The sequence below is a fragment of the Taudactylus pleione genome, unplaced genomic scaffold (assembly GCF_031769625.1).
Source record: "Taudactylus pleione unplaced genomic scaffold, aTauple2 ptg000040l, whole genome shotgun sequence".
NCBI lineage: Eukaryota > Metazoa > Chordata > Amphibia > Anura > Myobatrachidae > Taudactylus > Taudactylus pleione.
This window is the reverse complement of record NW_028284442.1, coordinates 6813972-6828553: the sequence shown is the minus strand read 5'-3', so window position 1 is coordinate 6828553 and position 14582 is coordinate 6813972. Positions and strand designations below refer to the sequence as shown.

At 44.2% G+C, this 14582-nt stretch overlaps 1 protein-coding gene across 2 annotated transcripts in view; it reads right to left on the bottom strand.

Annotated features, from left to right (window-relative positions):
- OTOGL (otogelin like) overlaps nucleotides 1–14582 on the bottom strand; it is a 259839-nt gene that overhangs the window by 121585 nt on the left and 123672 nt on the right. The window lies entirely within an intron of this gene.

Below are 14582 nucleotides of genomic sequence, written 5' to 3'. Positions count from 1 at the left end.
TACATACCTGCCACCATGGTCTAGTCAAGACAAATTATTCTATCTCCTACAGTATTTTCATCCACCTATTTGTCTATTGTATTAACATTGGTTGAATAAACTAATTGATCTTCAGTGGCAAAATTAGTTTGAAATATTTAACAGGATCAGTGCGACATACCCTGGGTAAAGGGATCATGTTGGTAGGTAAGGTAATCTGATGCTCAGATGTAAATATAAACTGAGTAATGGTATTTAGTCCTTCTAATTGGTACTATTTATTTTGTTATGGTACTTTGACATTATAATTAGACACACAATTTATTTGTCTATCCTTCAATCACCTACATTTTTGTTCAGTCCTGTAATTTACATTTACTGAACTAATTTTAAACACTTACACATAGGGGCTAATGCAGAGTTGAATGCAAGTCAGTTTTTCTGATGTATCTAGCGTGTGTTTGCACTACGCATCCTCTGAAGCCAAGTGTGCGCACTACAGGATTCAAAGTCGCTTGCAACTCTGTTGCGTCTTCACCTGTGGCAGAAGTTGCATAACTGGGTAGTAATGGGGCATTCATATGTAGTAAAAGTTTGCGTTGGGTGTACATGTAAAAACATTTACTATCAGACAGATCTTTTGCACCAGGAATGTGGCAGGTGATAATGATATTGGCTATAAAACCAAGAGTACGGATAGAGAATGCAGGTGCAATTATAGAAGACATGTGATCAACTTTACATTGGCCCCATAATATTCTATCACACAAGATCACTTTCCGATTTTCCTTATCCTTCACCAAACCACTCTTCCTCTATTTGCATATGTACATTTCAATTATTTATTGTAATTAATGTACAGTTTGGCGCTGAAGAATTTCTTGGTGAGTGTTATAACTAAACAATCTAATATTTTGGAGATGGGTACGGGTTGTCAGCACTCGGGATCCCGATGGTCAGAATCCCAATGCCGGCATCCCGACAGGGTTAGGATACCGACATTTGTGCCCAGCATTAGTTATGTGCCAGTAATATTATCAGTATTATTTATTTTCAGGGCTCCACAAGGGTTCCACAGCACAATACATTGTGGTAACACATAACAAGTACACAATAGTACAGACAGGAACATAACTCACATGTATAATTACACAACTACAGTGCTCAAATGACATAGAGTAAATATAAGCAGGATACAGAGGGGAAAGGGCCCTGCTCGCAAGAGCTTACAGTCTAGGGTCTATCATTACCATCAGCATTAATTTGCCCATATTTTCCTTGTGTCCCTGCTGCTGGCCTCATGTGTTCCCTTGGCAACAAATATAGAGCTACCCTGGTATGACAAGGCAAGGTGTGCTAGTGACTAATTAGATGCATGAACTCATGTAACATGTTACATCTGACCATGCTCTTAACAATCTCTCATTATTTTGCAAAATTCTGCGGGTTTGCTTTTTTTAATCACATTTCTTTTTTAGTTTTATCTATTTTTGGATCACAATATCTGGGGCACCTAAGTGTTATTTCTTTATAACTTTTAGTCATGTTATGTTAGCCCACTTGCCAGATAGCCCAAAAATTCTACAGTTGATGAAAAAAATGGGAGACATTGGGCCACATTAAATACTATGGGGAAAATGTACTAAACTCTGGAACATGATAAATTGGAAAGTAATAAACTACCAACCATTCAGTGCCTGTCATGTTACAGGCTGTGTTTGAAAAATGACAGGAGATGATTGGTTGGTAGTTTATCACTCTCCAATTTATCACTTTCTAGAGCTTAGTACATCTGCCTCTATAGGTCCAAATTTTGTAAAAGTGCAGATTTTTCAGTGATTTTACTGCAGGATTTATTTAGCTAAAACAAATTGCTGTTTTACATATCTTGGCAAAATCACAAAAAAAAAAATCAGAACTTTTGCCAAATCAGGACCTATTACATTTGGCCCAACAATCGGAGCTGTCCTACCTCACTATCCACTCCCGTCCGTACACACTGCCAATGCAGTGGACGATGGCCCGATGTTTAGTTCCAAGCTGCATTTAGCAGCATGGTATCGTTCATCGCAGAAGGGAAGATGCGACGAACAACCCGCAGACACACATGATCGGGTGTACACACCACATTGGAACGATATATCGCGTAATGGATCGCTTAGTGTGCACCCAGCTTTAGACCAATGTACATGCATCCTAATGATTTATAGATAGTACGAAACCTGCAACAAGATTTGCTGTAAATTACATATAACATACAATAACAGTTTTTTCGATTGATGCAACATAAAAACTTCAGGGTAATTCTGGTGCCAGACCACAAAGGAATTTTTCTCTTTATTTTTTAAAGTGAATACAATGTTAACTACAGTATTGTAATTTGTTTATAATATAAATAGCATTTTACATTCTTTAAATATGCCTGAATTTAGGGATTTTTGCAAAACTGGAGACACATTATACACTAAATATACACTAATGTGCACCAATAACAATCCTACACGTTTTAGCACCATATCACTTTACCAGCTAAAAGCACAGAGAGGAGAATTTAGTAAAACTGTAAGTCAATGTGAATTAAGGAAAAAATGAATAAATAAATAACTGAAGTGGTCCAAATAACTGAGGAAGCACAACAAAATGACCTTTCTTATCAGATGAAATAGCATTACCTAAAATTATGAAAAATGTCTTTCCATCTGCATGAGATAGTCACCATTGTTTTTGTAGAAAAATGCATACAATTATTTCAAATAAGTTAGCCATTGTATTCTTTGTTCAGTCTAACCTTGTTTATCTAACGGATTTGGCATTTCCTTGGATTACATTTCAGCAATCCTGTTCTAATTAAAAATGCCTCTGATTTTCTTTGGATAATTCTTTGAACTTGTACAAGTATCTGTTTGCTAACAATAAAAATTCTCAGTGTAGATCTTAAACGGAAAGTGGAATAGACTGTTGAAATAAGCTTGTGATATCATTTTCAGTATCAATGCAACAATGTGAAACAATCAGATATAACTAAAATCAATATTATCTGTTTGTGCATAGCGAAAGTAATATTATTCCCAAAACCATCCAACTAATAAAACAGTAATAAAATAGTATATGAAAAGATTTTAGACTGCATAGATTGGCCTAGTGATTCATAAAAGTAATTGCAATTTAATTATGAAGTGTTAACAAACAGCTCCCTCTGTTAAAATTTTAATACACTGATTTATAGGTTTACAACAGGGATGGGGAACCCTCAGGCTCGGGGGCCGTATAATTCCCCTGGAATCATTTGGTCTAGCCCTCGAAGCTTTTTTATGCTAGCCTCATCTGGCTAGCAGGGTGCCTAGAATGGCATCCTGCAGCCAGAATCTATGCAGCAGTGCCGTCTTTAATGACCTTAGGATGCTTCAGACGATCACACCGCTGCCCTTACAGTTCCCCGGACATTGCATTAATCACCGACGACTGTGGCCCCACCCCCATGTGACATCACATGGAGAGGGCATGGCCAGAACCGGGCCCACCAATAATATATATATATCAAAATGGCCATCAGCAGAAAAATTTTTCCCCACCCCTGGTTTACAACAATAACTATATATACATATAATTTATTATATAAATTTTATTATATACAAACAAATCTTTTTCAGAATAAATTAAACCTGTTATGTTTATGAAGCAATATGTACAAAAAAGTGTGGGCGTGCCATGCACACATATATGTATAAATGTGCAAAATGATAGATAATAGTTGTGCAAGCTATATTCCTTATAAATGGCCCTGGTGAGTAGCTATATCTGCCATGGGATGATTTGGCATATTTCTGGGTCAATGAACTAAGGGCCTGATTCCAAGATTTACACTACTGCAATCACAGCTGCGATCTCTTACGAATCGCTATTGCTAAAATATGCTAATGCCTTCTAAAGCTTACCCGAGTGTAGGGCGCCCACTGCTGCCTTCTCATATCTGTCTGACGATGTGCAACAAAGTAAACATCGGTATCACCGACGCAGATCAGGTAGTCACGTAGATTGTAAGTAATTTCTGACCTGCCTCACTCAGTATGGTTCTCCTGACACACAAAGAGCTCTCATGCTGTGAAGGAGATCGCAATGGCTAATTTATGCACGCCCATGAAACGGCATTTAAACGGTCAGACACATCTACGTTTTTCTGACCACCCCTTACTTCACCACAAATGAAGACTACCTGTCACTCAGTGAATCCTCAGTATGAGCAAAATCGATCACAATACAATCGCTGTATGTGAGCATTGCGACATTCACGCATGCATAATGGCTAACAGTCACTCGATCTGCGTAAATATCCGCATTGGGTAAATCCCGAAATCAAGCCCTAGGGCAATATGGAGGAAGATGCTATGCAGAGTGGATTTTTCATACTGTTGTTACTTGTTTTCTCTCTATGCATACTCTTTAGCTGAGCTGGGAAGTAGATCAATTCCAGGAGCGTCCTAAGGATGCTCTGGGCAGCTCCAAAGGCTGCAGGGTGTCTGTTCAGAGTTAACCTTGGATGCTCCAGGCAGCAATGCAGTAGCGTTACTGGGCTGCAGGTGCTATTCCATGCACCCTACAAGCCACATGCAGATGCCGTGGTGCAGCGACGGTGCCAACCCCAGGGCCCTGTGTGACAGCACACATTGCACACCCCTAGTTATGATCCTGGATCTCTTGCACCAGGGCTGGTCCAAGCTTGCACTGTTAATCATGATGTCTATGAAACCATGCACATGGATAGGGGCAGTGCAGTCACATCAATGTAAAATCACATATCGGTGATGCAGAAGTAATTTTGTCTGACTTGCGTTCCACTTTGCATCAGCCTCTTTAACTCTTTCCTTGATATCTGCCTCCTATTGGTTGCCTGCATTGATTTATGCTTCTTACTATAAATAGATTATGGGTTAATATTGATAAATATTCATTTGACAGGATGAAGAATTATGGCAGCTGAATCTGGGCTCGGCAGCAAGCTGTCACGCACCTTCAAATACATTTTTATCAGCAATACAACTGCTTTCTAGCAGTATCTTACACTCCCATCAGCAATGCTTTCTAGTTCAGTGAAGCTGAAAGTCCAGGCTAAAGCAGGAAAGCAGCTTGGTAGTAATGATAAACGATGAAGCATGTTTACCCAGTGCCAAAATGTGACTGGCAAAGTATCCTGAGACTGGCATGCGTAACCTGGTGTGTTACATGAATAGATTGGGGAACAATTCTTCCATTTTACAAGACACTGCTCAAGGATATCAAGTACAAGGTGCACTCCTGCTGATTGAAAGATTAACGTAGTATGTAGTGTAGCACCTGCTGGAAAAGAATAAATAACCAAAGTGCAATATTTTAAATACATATGAATAATATTGTATATTCCGAATTAGCTTTGTTAGCAAGCTTGTACCCATTTGAGAATAGCATAGTAATGAGGGTTCTTTAGATTGATTGACTAAATTAGAAAAGTCTATCAATGGAGATCTAGAGAAGTCAACTTTGATGGAAAAAGTTGTAATGAGCTGAAATTGAATAGCGCAAGTACCTGCTGTGGCTTAGAAGATGGAGATTGCTGTTATTTCACTAAACCCATTCACACATAGGCAAACAAAGGGGTAATTTCCAGTAGCTTGGCCCCCCCACCGCCTGGCCAACAGCTCAAATCACCACCGCAGGCAGCAGTAAGATATAATATGATGACTAGCGCTTCGGCCACAACATCCATGATAAGGGATGGACAGAGATGCAGAGCATGCCCAGTGGCAGCAGCTTTTCCTGCCAAGTCTGCTGTGTGCTACCAGCAAGAAGAGGCTGGCGTCTTAACATGAGGTGGGAAAGCTCAGTCCTATCTCTTACTGGTTATACTACGTATGTATGTACATTTATTAGGGGAAATGTATCCTTTTCCTGACCACTAATGTTATTTATATGAGATAAATATGTTTCATATAGAAAGTTTGAGCTTTTTTAGGCTCTTCCCCCTACAGCCTATACCATAGACCAGGGGTGGCCAGACTTTTGGACTTGGTGACGTATTCTAAAGGCCTAAAATGTTTGCAATCTACTAAGTAGTGGGGCGTGGTGTACCCAAAAAGGGGTTGTGGTCTTGCAGCAAGCAAGGATCGTGGGGACTGTCCCAACAAAATCGGGACAGTTGGTAGGTGTGCAGGTAATAGGTGCCAGCCAGGGCAAGGCAGCCGGGGAATGAGTGATAACCACCCAGCCAGGACAGGCAAGGAATGGCTGATAACTACCCGGCCAGGGCAGACAGTGAGTGGATACTAACCACCCAGCCAGGGCAGTAGAGGAACGGACACACTGACCACCCAATTCAACTTATCTATAAAACTGTCCCCCAATCCCTACACGGACTCTTCTACACACATAACAGGCAAGTGGATTAAAAAGAGGTGTGGCATCAGGCACACCCCACTGGGACTGGCACTGAACTGTGTGGCAGGGAGGAGGCTGGGAGTCGGAAACACTTATACACACTCTTATATGCACTCACCCTCTAGAAACACGCTAATGTTTCCGTCTCTCCCGCCCAGGCATGGCAGATATTGGAAGATGAGGCTGCACAGGAACAGCCTGATTCTTATGGGCTGCTGTTGGACGTCCACCACGATCGACCAGTCGAGTGTCCGCAGTCGACTGATCATTTGCGATTGACACTTTGGCCACCCTTGCTATAGACCATTTATAGTGCTTATTAGTAATGTATTACATGCACTATCTAGTGTATAAGGAGACCAATGTGACTCACATACTTTCTCTAATGCTTCGCAGAGCACGGGACTTGGATTGGCAAATGTTGCCCACATCATACTTGAACATCAATAGGCTCAGGGCCTGATTCTAAGTCGCACGCAATGCTGATGTTCACATAGTTGAGCAATTTTTTTGCAACTGTATATATGAAAAAATTTTGAAATCTCCTATGTGCCATATGTTACACAGAGTGTACGCAGAAAGATGCTGTTGTGATCAGTAGATGTGGAAAGTGATGGGGTTCCTGGTGGTGACTGGGAAGTGGCTAGAAGTGCATGCAAAATTTGTCCGTCTCTTGTGTGTCATGGGTGTGTCAATGCAAGCGGCTGCATTCACAGATGCACAGCCACATCCATAGGAAGCGATAGTTAGATGGAGAAACTGCACCTGAGCTAGGGCTTGTGCAGGTGTTGATGGTGTGAGCAAGGATTCATCAATGGTGGCGTCTAAAAAACACTGCCGGGATTACTGCGTGCAAGTGTACTTCTCAGTGCTTGCACATTCAGACCCCAGGGGAAGGACTGATGCTAACATTTGCATAGACTCACAGCTGTGACTCCGGCAACAGATGCAAGAATGAACACAGCAACGTCCATCTCTGAATCAGCCCTTTACTGTGATTGTTGTCCCTGTATATGTCTGAAGTATACTGTATCTGGGAAGTTTCAAGTAGAGTCTTGACACAATTGTTAAAAACAAAAACACTGACGTAAACATAAAAACCCTCTGACATTTAATTAAGGAGTCACAGCGGTATGCAGTCGGGAAGCCGGCGGACCTAATCCCGACAGCCGGCTTCCCGACTGCTTAATCCCGGTGAGGGTTAAATGACAGGCTTCTAAATCTAGACGCCTGTCATTTTACCGATGCCAGGAGACCGACGCCCGGCATCCCTATCAAAGGGATGCTGGGCGCCGAGCGCGGATAACCGTGGGGGAGGGTTAGGTTTAGGGTTCCCGGGGGTAGGGGATTTAGGGTTAGGCACCCACCTGGGAGGTTAGATTTAGGCTAGGGGAAGGGGGGGTTAGGGTTAGGCACCCCCGGGGGGAGGTTAGGGTTAGGCACCCCCCCGGGGGACTTAGGTTTAGGCGGCGGGGAAGGGGGACTTAGGTTTAGGAGGCGGGGAAGGGGGGGTTAGGTTTAGGCACTTAGAGGGGGGATTAGGATTAGGCAGTGGGGGGGAAGGTTAGGGTTAGGCACCCCTAAGGGAGGGTTAGGGGGTAGAAATAGGTTAGTATATATCTAAAGGATGAGCGGGTTCGGATTTCTGATATCCGAACCCCCCCGAGCCCCCCGATCTGAGTCGTATCCGAGTCAGGCTCGACCTTTCCCGCCTGACACGGATCTGAAATCGAGGCAAAACATCATCATCCCGCCTTCCGGATCTCGCAGGTTTTGGATTCCATAAAAGGTCCCCGCGTCGGGTCCATTTCTCACTCCGGCTGTGGACAGTGAAGAGGGAGGGTGGGAGCTAGGGCTGGCTGGGCTGTGTTGTGCTGCTGTTGTCCATAGGGGCTGTGTCCACTTAGTCCATAGGGGCTGACTGGGCTGTATTGTGCTGTGGTTGTCCATAGGGGCTGGCTGGGCTGTGTTGTGCTGCTGTCATAGGGGCTGGCTGGGCTGTGTTGTGCAGTCAGTTGTCCACTCCAGGGCTTGTGGCAATGAGACTCTACCACAAGGGTCTCGTAGCAAGCCCGATGGTCGCGATGGTCTTGACCTTCGCGACCATCTTCCTGGCCGCTCGCTATAGCTGTTGGTGGTCACCCACAGCTATACGAGCGGCCAGGAGGCCGCTCTAAATTAGGAAGAATGGCCCTGATTCAGAGCGAGTGCTCTGTCAGAGCATCCGGCTCTGAATCAGGACCTGTGTGCATAGTAGCCGCACGTGCATCAACAAAGTAGTGCCAAGCGTGCGCCTGTGTCATAAATCAAGGGCCGGCTGGCTTGTAGGTTAAAGGGTGCTGTAACCCCCAAAGTGCACTCCAAACCAAAAAAAAATAATAATAATTTTTGTGTTTGTGAATTGTGTGCGCAGTAGCCGCACGTGCATAAACAAAGTAATGCCAAGCGTGCGCCTGTGTCATAAGTAAAGGGTCAGTTGGCTTGACCGTTAAAGGGTGCTGTAACCCCCAAAGAGCACTCCAAACAAAATAAAAAAATATTTTCCGTGTTTGTGAATTGTGTGCGCAGTAGCCACACGTGCATCAACAAAGTAACGCCAAGCATGCGCCTGTGTCATAAGTAAAGGGCCGGCTGGCTTGACCGTTAAAGGGTGCTGTAACCCCCAAAGTGCACTCCAAACAAAATAAAAAATAATTTTCTGTGTTTGTGAATTGTGTGCACTGTGGCTGCACATGCATCAACAAAGGAGCAGCACCAACCGTGCGCCTGTCTGTTAAAGGGTGGTGTAACCCCCAAAGTGCACTCCAACAAAAATAAAACATTTTCATCTGTGTTTGTGAATTGTCTGCACTGTACGTGCATTCTCAAAGCAGCAGTGCCAAAAGTGCGTCTGTCTGTTAAAGGGTGGTGTAACCCCCAACGTGCACTCCAACAAAAATAAAAAATTCTTCTTTTCTGTGTTGTGAATTGTGTACACTGTACGGGCATCCTCAAAGCAGCAGTGCCAAGCGTGCATCTGTCTGTTAAAGGGTGGTGTAACCCACAAAGTGCACTCCAACAAAAATAAAACATTTTCGTCTGTGTTTGTGAATTGTCTGCACTGTACGTGCATCCTCAAACCAGCAGTGCCAAGCGTGCGTCTGTCTGTTAAAGGGTGGTGTAACCCCCAAAGTGCACTCCAACAAAAATAAAACATTTTCTTCTGTGTGTGAATTGTCTGCACTGTACGTGCATTCTCAAAGCAGCAGCGCCAAAAGTGCGTCTGTCTGTTAAAGGGTGGTGTAACCCCGAAAGTGCACTCCAACAAAAATAAAACATTTTCTTCTGTTTGTGAATTGCCTGCACTGTACGGGCATCCTCAAAACAGCAGCGCCAAGCATGCATCTGTCTGTTAAAGGGTGGTGTAACCCTCAAAGTGCGCTCCACAAAAAATAAAAAATTCTTTTTTTTCTGTCTTTGTGAATTGTGTGCACTGTAGCTGCACGTGCATAAACAAAGGGGCAGCGCCAAGCATGTGCCTGTGTCCCATAAGTAAAGAGCCGGCTGGCTCATTTCCAAAAGGGTGGTGTAACCCACAACGTGCACTAATCTCCAGCAAAAATAAAAAAAATATTTTCTGTGTTTGTGTGCGCCTTAGCCGCACGTATATATCAATATAACATAAATGGAGGACCAAACTTTCTCCAATAAAAATAAAATAGGGAAAGATCAAGAACCACTTCCTCCTAGTGCTGAAGCTGCTGCCACTAGTCATGACATAGACGATAACATGACATCAACGTCGTCTACCAAGGCAAAATGCCCAATATCATAGTAGAGGGCATATACAATCCCAAATGACAAAGTTCAAGAAAATTACTTTAAAAAAACATTTAAATCATCTGAGGAGAAACGTAAACTTGCCAATATGCCATTTACGACACGAAGTGGCAAGGAACGGCTAAGGTCTTTCCCTATGTTAATGACTAGTGGTTCAGCTTCACATGACGATGGAAGCCCTCCTCCGCTACAAAAATCAAATGAGTTAAGCTGGCAAAAGCACAGTGAAGAACTGTGCGTTCTAAGAAGATATCACAAATCCCCAAGGAGAGTCCAAGTGTGGTGGCGGTTGCGATGCCTGACCTTCCCAGCACTGGACGGGAAGAGGTGGCTCTTTCCACCATTTGCACGCCCTCTGCAAGTGCTGAAAGGAGATGGTGATGGTGATGTGGTTTGTTTAAATCAGGCTCCAGGTGAGACAGTTGTTGTCCGTGGGATGAAAAAGCCCATCACGGTCATGCCTGGGCAGAAGACCAAACATTCCACCTCTTTGGTCTGGCAATATTTCTATCCAAATCCGGATAACAACTGTCTTGGCTTATGTACCATATGTAAAGGTAAAATAAGTAGGGGTAGGGATGTTAACCACCTAGGAACATCCTCCCTTATACGTCACCTGCACCGCGTTCATAAAAAGTTACTGTCAAGTTCAGAAACTATGGCTAAGACCGTAAGCAGTCCAGGGACACCTAAATCCCTTTGTCCTGTTGTATCCAAGCGCCTGCAAACCACAACGTCAACTCCCTCCTCGTCAATTTCCTCCTTAGTCAGGATCGGAAGTAGTCCTGCAGGCCATGTCACTGGCATGACTGACTCTCCTATCCGGGATTCCTCCGGAGGATCCTGAATTGCTATGCCTACTACTGCTGCTGCTGTTGCTGCTGGGAGTCGTTCATCATCCCAGAGAGGAAGTAGGAACACCACTACTGTTACTAAACAATTGACGATCCAACAGTCCTTAGCGAGGAGGATGAAGTACAACAGCAGTCATCCTGAAGCAAAACATATAACTGAAGCCTTGACTGCTATGTTGGTGTTAGACGTGCGTCCGGTATCCGCCATTAGTGCAGTGGGATTTAGACAATTGATGGAGGTAGTGTGTCCCCGGTTCCAAATCCTGTCTAGATTCCACTACACTAGGCAGGTGATACCGATACTGTACAGAAACGTCTGAAAAAGTGTCCTCAGTGTCCTGAAAAGACGTTGTACCCAATGTCCACTTAACCACAGACATGTAGACAAGTGGAACAGGGCAGACTAAGAACTATATGACTGTTACAGCCCACTGGGTAGATGTATCACTTTATGCAGCAACAACAGCAGCATCACCAGTAGCAGCATCTCAGAAATGCCAGCTCGTTCCAAGGCAGGCTACGCTGTGTATCACCGGTTTCAGTAAGAGGCACACCGCCGACAACCTCTTAGAGAAACTGAGGGAAATCATCGCCCAGTGGCTTACCCCACTTAGACTCTCCTGGGGATTTGTGATATCTGACAACGCCACCAATATTGTGCGGGCATTACATCTGGGAAAATTCAAGCACATCCCATGTTTTGCTCACACAATAAATTTGGTGGTCAGAATTTTCTGAAAAGTGACAGGGGCGTGCAAGAGATGCTTTGGGTGGCTCGAAAAATTTCTGGCCTCTTTCGCCATTCAGCGACTGCGTGCCGAAGACTGGAGTGCCAGCAAACACTCTTGAACCTGCACCGCCATCACCTGAAGCAAGAGGTTGTGACATGGTGGAACTCAACTCTCTATATGCTTCAGAGGATGGAGGAGCAGCAAAAGGCCATTCAAGCCTATACATCCACCTATGACATAGGCAAAGGAGGGGGTATGCACCTGACTCAAGCGTAGTGGAGAATGATTTCCGTGTTGTGCAAGGTTCTCCAGCCCTTCAAACTTGCCACATGTGAAGTCAGTTCAGGCACTGCCAGCTTGAGTCAGATCATTCCCCTCATCAGGCTTTTGCAGAAGCAGCTGGAGAAAGTGAAGGAGGAGCTAAGACAGAGCAATTCCGCTAGGCATGTGGGACTTGTGGATGAAGCCCTTTATTTGCTTTGCCAGGATTCCTGGTGGTCAATCTGTTGATTTCAGACCACTACATTTTGGCCACCGTGGTCGATCCTAGGTTTAAAGCCTATGTGGTGTTTCTCTTTCTGGCCGACACAAGCCTGCAGAGGTGAAAACACTGTCAGCTGAAGCAGACCGTGACACGTCAACAGCACCTTCTTCATTTTCTCCCGCAACTGGGGCTGCCAGGAAAAAACTTAGGTATCCTAAGCAAGCTGCTGGCGGTGATGCAGGGCAGGCAGGACCAAGTTTGGACATCTGGTCCGGACTGAAGGACCTGGCAACAATTTCTGACATGTCTACTGTCACTGCATATGATACTGTCACCATTGACAGAATGGTGGAGGATTACATCGGTGACAGCATCCAAGTAGGCATGTCAGACAGTCCGTACCTGTACTGGCAGGAAAAAGAGGCAATTTAGAGGCCCCTGTACAAACTGGCTCTATTTTACCTGAGTTGCCCCCCTCCAGTGTGTACTCCGAAAGAGTGTTTAGTGCAGCCGGGAACCTTGTCAGCGAAAGGCGTAGGAGGTTGCTTCCACAAAATGTGGAGAAGATGATGTTCATAAAAAAGAATTATCAACTCTTCCATGGAGACCAGCCTCCAGAACATACAAAGGGACCTGTGGTGATGGATTCCAGCGGGGACGAATTAATACTTTGTGAGGATGAGGATGTACCCAACACTGAAGAGAGTGAGGAATCGTGGAATGAGGAGGAGGACAACATCTTGCCTCCGTAGAGCCAGTTTGTGCAGGGACAGATTAATTGCCAGATTGTTTTGTGGGGGCCCAAACAAACCAATAATTTCAGCCACAGTTGTGTGGCAGACCCTGGCACTGAAATGATTGGTTTGATAAAGTGTGCATGTCCTGTTTATACAACATAAGGGTGGGTGAGAGGGCCCACGGACAATTCCATCTTGCACCTCTTTTTTTTCTTTGCATTATGTACTGTTTGGGGCCTAGTTTTTCAAACTGCCATCCTGTCTGCCACTGCAGTCTCACTCCTAGATGGCCACGTGTTTGTGCCGCCTACTCGTGTCGCTTAGCATAGTCATCCAGCTACCTCGGTGCAACCTTTTGGACATAAAAACATTATTGTGAGGTGTGAGGTGTTCAGAATAGACTGTAAAAGAGTGGAAATTAAGGTTATTGAGGTTAATAATAGCATAGGAGCAGAAAAACCCAAAAATTCTGTGATTTTAGCTGTTTTTATGCTTTTTTTCAAAACAATACAGATCCAAAACACAAAACCCAGAACCCAAAACACAGAAGGGTGGTTTTGGCAAAACCAATCCAGATCCAAAACACGAATATAGATCCAGATCCAAAACCAAAACACAAAACACGAAAAGTGGCCAGTGCACACCCCTAGTATATACTTACCTGGGGACGATCGGGATTTCCTCCTCTGCCGGGATGCTGCTATTGGGATTCCAACTGCCGTACATGGGTCCGGCGGTAAATCATACCGATTCCGTCACAGCAGCATAGTAATATTTAAGCAGTAATATAGCTGTGTTACAGCATCAGCTTAGCAGTATTGCAGCATAGTACTATCTCAGCATAGTATTATAGCATAGTAGTATCCAATAGCAGTTGCAAGGTGAAGGCTGCAGCACAGTCCAAAACAGAGGGGGTGCAGTTTAAACAACAAAATTAAGTCTACCTGACTAAAAACGCTGCTTCCGGGGATCTTCAAACTCAACGGGGCTCTGTGTGATTGACAGGTGCGTTGGATTAGCCCGCCCCCAGACTTCTGTGCCAGCTAGCTCCCATAGGCCAAAAGTTGCCAATGGGAGCTACAGTATCTGACACAGGAGTCTTTTGATGATCTGATACGGTACCTGTCAATCATACAGAGACCCATCTGATTCCTGGCAGCAGCGTTTGGAGCTATATTAATTTTATTATATAAACAGAACCCAATCTGGCAGTTTTGGTAAATGCTGCAGCCCTCACCTTGCAACCACCACTGGGAGCATAGCATAGTAGTATCAGCCTAGTAATATCACAGCATAGTATTATCACAGCATAGCAGGATTACAGCATACCACAGAGGTTCACAGACATAGGTTCAAACAAAACAATTCAACTATGAGGCCTTAAATAGGTATTGAATTAACCAGGTGTGGTTGAAGGGTGCAGTCGCGACCTGAATCCCTGGAGGTTAACCCCTTTATTAATTGGGGCAGTCTGTCACTCTGCCACATACTCCTACCCCTTAGAAGATAGTTCTTGATCACCTGAAGCAGAAGTCTGGCACTCCAGTTCAACTCAGGAAAAAGTCTACAT